The following is a 6,344-nucleotide window of genomic DNA, read 5'->3' as shown; positions in this document are numbered from 1 at the left end:
TTCTTAAGGGGAAAGGTGAACAGATGTCTTTCTGGGAAACCTGGCAGAATTGTAACCCCTGAACAAAGGAGGGATTCAAGATCATCTTCTGTGATTCTGAGGACTTAACAAGGGAAAACCTATAATCATTTTTCCATGGATGGGGCTCACAAGTTTTCTCCGTAACACTCTCTAGCCATGCTATTAAGCAAAATATGAAACCTTGCATTATGGGCCATTATTAGTATTTAAAAGCCTGTGAATTTTGGCAGTCCAAAGGGTAGTGTCTATTGGGTTTCTTGAAAGTATTTCAATGTTTAGAAACAATATCATGTTCTTAATAGAATCCTTGAGCTTCTTTACTCACCCTCTTCTATACCAACTGTTCCCCATATCTTCCCTTTATTGCATGGGAGAAACAGTACATATACTAGCCACATACCATACTAACAACTATGAAGGTAAGTGAAGCTATCCATTTGGTTGGTTTCCTTTCAAGGGCCATTTTATTCCTGGAGTTAGTGTGTTAGTAGTGGCATCTCTGCTGCATGGATCTCAATAATAGAAGAAATGCTGAAGTTATTATCTTCCAAGATTTAAACGTCTTTTTCCAGGTGAAATTGCTATCTGCTTCAAAAGAAAACTTGGCAGGTTACAACTGGCATCATGATGAAATGAAGATGCCAGACACCTGGGATTAAAAAAAAAAAATTCCTTTTTCTGTCAAGTTGACACATCCACAGTTAACTTTCACAAAAAACTTTTCCAGACAATCAAGATATGAGAGATTCCATGATCATATGGATATATCCGTAGGCATCTTTGTACTTGCCCTTTTCAGGGATTAATTGATGGAACAACACACTCCCTTTAATGTCAGGCCCCATGCTGGCATGCTGCAGGTTAAGGAGGAAGTAGTCCTGAATGCTGAAATCTCATCAGGTATGTGTCTAGACCAAGGAATGATGGGAAGTAAAACTCAGGAGATAATGAAGAATGTGACTAAATTTGATTTTAAATATTAAACCTCTGGAAACAGAGGTCTATGGACATCTTCCTAAGAATGTGCTCCATATCCAACGCAAGCAGAATGGGGTCGATGAATGGACTTACTCTTCTGTAAATTTGTAGCTGCAATTTTGGTATTCAATTACGGCACAAAGGATTATACATTCTAGCATCCTTTTCATGCTTCCTCAGTAATTCAGGAACTTCTATATAAAATTCCTCTACACTATTAGTCAGCCTTTTCTTTCAAATACATGGAAAAATGTTATTCTCCTCTTTGGAATCAAATGAAGCCATTAGATCATTAGATATTCTTTGGGAAGCTGTTTGTGAATAGACAGATATAAATTATTTTTTAGGCAGAAAGATTGCTTGGTGGTTTGAGACTTGCTGAAATTTCTTCTTAAACCCAGTGGTTGCTTTAATCTTCTGATGTGGTAGTTTGTTAATGCTTCACGACCTATCCCAACCTCAATGATTTTCTGGCAATTTTTTTTTCAAAAGCTGATGTATATTAGAAAGGATCATCTCATATTAGAGGATGTGGCTTCTGGAGCTTTCGGTTCACCATCACTTCATTAATTTAAAATGAGGTATTGAGCAAGTGAGTGGACGAGACCATTTGATGCCCTGGATTTTCAGGCTACAGGAGAAAAGAAAGTCCCGACAGAGGGTCGTGGTAAGAGTACTGCTGGATGTTCACTCTGCAATTATAGAAAGTACAATTTACAGACTACATTAGGTCTCCCCAAATATCTGCCCTCCACTTTGCTCAGCCAACTAAGCAGAAATACTCCCAACAATTCCCTTCATGCCTTTCATGAAAAAAAGGAAGCGATAAAAAGGAAATAAGCAAGATTTGTTTACATTAGTGTAGCATCGAAATACAAATAATCAACATATATTTGCTTAAACTACTCATGTGCCTGAGAAATAAGCTTATTAGGAACTAGCTAAAGAGATAGGAAATGCAAAGGAAAGAGGAATCTCTGGAAAAGTCCCAGGGAGATTCTGATATAAACAAAGATATTACTGTCATCAATGTTACTGGAATTGGTGTGCACATTGGAGACAGAACTGCAAACAAACAACACCTCATGCTTTCCTTTTTATTTCATGAAAACAATGCTGAAATTATTAGAGTATGTAGGAGGAAGATATTATTTTTATTAATTATTTTATTCATTTACATTTTAAATGATATCCCTTCCCCCATCCAGGTTTACCTTCCAATAACTCTCATCCTACTCCCCCTTTGCCTCCCCTTTGCCCTGTGAAGGTGCTCCTCCACCCATTCACCCAACCCCACCTCACTGATCTAGCATCCACCTATGATGTGCATCAAGCCTCTACAGGACCAAAGGCCTCCCCTCCCACTGATGGCAGAAGATGAGTTCTGGTGGGAAAAGAAAGTTGAAGAGGAAGGCAAATGGGGCGTTCAAGTGACAAAAGTTTTTTTATAGCAATCTATGAAACTGCCAAAGATCTGTAAAATATTAATAGAGTCATTATATTTTAAGAATTTTAAGGATCAAAGAAATTTTAGTAATCCTGTATCATCCAACCAAGTTTTTTTGAAAAATATATATATATATATATATATATATATATTCAAAAGTCCAATGTAAATAAAAATTTCAATCATAAATATTAAAATATATTAAATTAAAACTTACATTGAAGAAAGTAAAAGTTACAGAACTTCCTCAATAAAAGGTACTTAAATTCTCATCTTTAAATTTTCAATATTAGTACTTAAATTTTCATCTTTCCAGTTATTTTGTAGCATAATAGCATATATTTTTTTCTTCAACAAATATTCTCACAAAGAAAATGCTCCACTAGACATGATAAGTCACCAGTAACAAACTCTAATGTACCTCTTAAGGCTTGAGGTCTGTCACTGAACTAGAAATAATATGAATAGGGTTGCAGAAATAGATTTGCAGTTAAGACCACTTGCTTCTTTTGAATTGGAGTCAGATTTGTCTTCCATTACTCACATGGAGAATCAAGATCACCTATCAGCCAAGATCCAGGGGTTCCAATTACCTCAGCAGGTACACAAGGTGTGTACATGCATACAGGCAGACAAATCACCCATACATATAACATAAAAATTTTTAAATATTTTAAATGTAGAAACAAGTTGAACTTTTGTGTGTTTTATCAATAATACCAGGCAGGGCAAAGGAAGGCCAAGACCAATTTCTCAGGACAAAAGAGATTTATTTTCCCCAGAGGAAAAGTGGGAAGGGAGTAAGAGACAAAGACAGGAGGCAGAGAATGAGAGAGAAGGGGGAGAGAACAAGGGAGAGGGAGGTAGGGTGTATGTCCCAGAGTGTCACATAAACTGCCTCTGGATAGAGAGGATATAGATGTGGAGCTGAGACCAAAGGATGGACCATCTAGAGACTGCCATATCCAGGGATCCATCCCATAATCAGCCTCCAAACGCTGACACCATTGCGTACACTAGCAAGATTTTGCTAAAAGGACCCTGATATAGCTGTCTCTTGTGAGACTATGCCGGGACCTAGCAAACACAGAAGTGGATGCTTACAGTCAGCTATTGGATGGATCACAGGGCCCTCAATGGAGGAGCTAGAGAAAGTACCCAAGGAGCTGAAGGGATCTGCAACCCTATAGGTGGAACAACAATATGAACTAACCAGTAACCCCCGGAGCTTGTGTCTCTAGCTGCATATGTATCAAAAGATGGCCTAGTGGGCCATCAGTGGAAAGAGAGGCCCATTGGTCATGCAAACTTTATATGCCTTAGTACAGGGGAACGCCAGGGCCAAGAAGTGGGAGTGGGTGGGTAGTGGAATGGAGTGGGGTAAGAATATGGGGGGACTTTTGGGATAGCATTGGAAATGTAAATGAGGAAAATACCTAATTAAAAATTGTAAAACGAAAAATAATAAAGTTAGAAGGGGAACTCTCATGTTAGGATGAGGTATTCAATTTTAATTGAGAATGTTAGTTAAGTAAACCAAAGGGGTTTTTGATTCCTGGACTTCAATATTTGATAGCTTGACCTTGGTAGTTGGTCTCAGGAGGAAGACATGGCCTAATAAGGAAATAGACCTTCGTGATTAGCTTTAGCAGTCATGCAGAGACATGCTTGCCACACTTGAGCTGTTCAGAGTCCCTTCAGTTATCAGATGCAGAAGTCTCAGTCGTCCTCATTTAGTCAGACATCTTTCTCATCCTACCACTATGATTCCTCATTATTCAAACTTTCATCCTCAAAACATTTAAGGTGCTCCTTGGAACCTGATTTTTTTTTTGATACAAAAATCCCACTTTCTAAATTTCTAACACACAAAAACATAAACACACACACACACTATATACACATAAGGAATTTATATATCTATTCCTTTGATTGCTGTTTGTTTTGTTGTTTTGTTTTGTTTTGTTTTGTGTGGTTGGTTGGTTGGTTGGTTGGTTGGTTGGTTGGTTGGTTTTAGTTTTAATTTCTCAATTTAATGTTGCCAACAGTGTTGAATATTCAAGACAGAAAGTTCTGTCCTCTACTCAAGGCTGTTGCATGGAAAACTCTAGGGCTGGTTCTGAACATGCATAAACATAAAGTTCTCCGTGATGTGTGCAATATGCTCCTGGGAAAACATGATTTCAAAGACAAGCCCCCAAGAAACCTCTAATGTCTTTCGAGTCACTATAAATATTTGCACTTTTAAGACCAAGACCTGTTTTTTTGTTTGATTGTGTTTTTTTTTTTTTTTTTTTTTTTTTTTTTTTGGTGTTGTTGTTGTTGCTACTGCTGTTTTGCTTTGTTTTGTCTTCAGATAAAGAAACATCTTGACTCTTTTCTCTCATTTGAAATAATCATTTTTATATTTTTATGGTGGTATGCGTCTCGATTCTGCCAATATATTTGTTATATTTTAATTATTTCAGTTGTTTTCAGTTCAGACAAGCAAAAATAACACTGTTATAAAAAGTGAAAATTGACATATCAAGAACAATAAGGAAAAAAAAACAGAAAAAGAGCCTTCATTTTCTTTTTTTCTCTTTTTATTGAATATTTTATTTATTTGCATTTCATAGGTTATCACCTTTCCTAATCCTCTCCACTAACCCTATCATAGTGGTAGGATGAGAAAGATGTCTGACTAAATGAGGACCACTAAGACTTCTGCATCTGGTAACTGAAGGGACTCTGGACAGCTCAAGTGTGGCAAGCATGTCTCTGCAAAACCTCTATCCCAACACCCCTCTCCCTGATTCTATGAGGGTGTACCCACACTCACTCACCTACTCCCACCTCCCTGCTCTGGCATTCTTCTACACTGGGGCATCGAGCCTCCAAAGGACTAAGAGCCTCTCCTCCCACTGATGCCCGACAAGGTCATCTGCTACATATGTGGTTGTAGCCATGGGTCCCTCCATGTGTACTCCTTGGTTGGTTTTCTTAAACAGAAAACAATTTTCCTTTGAAACAGTTGAGTTGATAGTCTTAATCTAACACCTACATGAGGGATATGAGGCTAAGTGAGACTCCTTGGGCCTCATCAGCAACCCAGGCATTCCACTTTTAGCTGAGAAAGAAAGAAAGAAAGAAAGAAAGAAAGAAAGAAAGAAAGAAAGAAAGAAAGAAAGAAAGAAAGAAAGAAAGAAAGAAAAAACCAAAAAGTTCTTTGAGCTTTGTGTTATTTTTTTTTAACCACTGAATCTCAAATATTAATGTAAGTCATTAGAGATTTTGTTTAAGCTGCATGGTCAACACTAATCAGAAGTGCTGAAAGTAAGACCAAGTATCTATCATCACACCAGGAACTCCAGTGCTACCAGTCTATGGACAATACTTGAGAGTCCTAATCATTTACCCTATAGTTCAGCCTGGCCACACTATCCTGTTCTTTGGTTTGACCTTCTTTTCCTGCTAACTCTCTTTCTTCCTCTTCTTTCACTAATTCAATGATAGCAGTATCTTATAGTTAATTATTCCACATGTTCTATGTGTCTCTTTATTCCTTTGTTTGAAAAGACTGCTCTTTATCATCTGTTTGCAATGCAGTCCTATGCCTCCTCTGCTGGTTTACTAGTATCACAGATTCCCCAGTTGTCACCCCATACATACAGAGAAGGGAATGTCAGCCTCACTCCAATTGTTCCCATTCTGTGCAGAGAACAAAGAGGGCATATTGTGTTCTTGCTGATACCTACATTGAGCCTATACCACACATTTTCTGTGTTCTGTGACAACTCTCAGCGGTCAGCTTTGTGTGTAAGTTAAATTCAGACAATCAGCATAAACAAAGTTCCCTGTCTTGAGGTTTGGATAAATATTTCATGTGCCAAATAAGAAAATGGCTAAGTCATTAGAA

The sequence above is a fragment of the Mus musculus genome, chromosome 1 (assembly GCF_000001635.26).
Source record: "Mus musculus strain C57BL/6J chromosome 1, GRCm38.p6 C57BL/6J".
Lineage (NCBI taxonomy): Eukaryota > Metazoa > Chordata > Mammalia > Rodentia > Muridae > Mus > Mus musculus.
Note: the sequence above shows the minus strand (reverse complement) of the source record.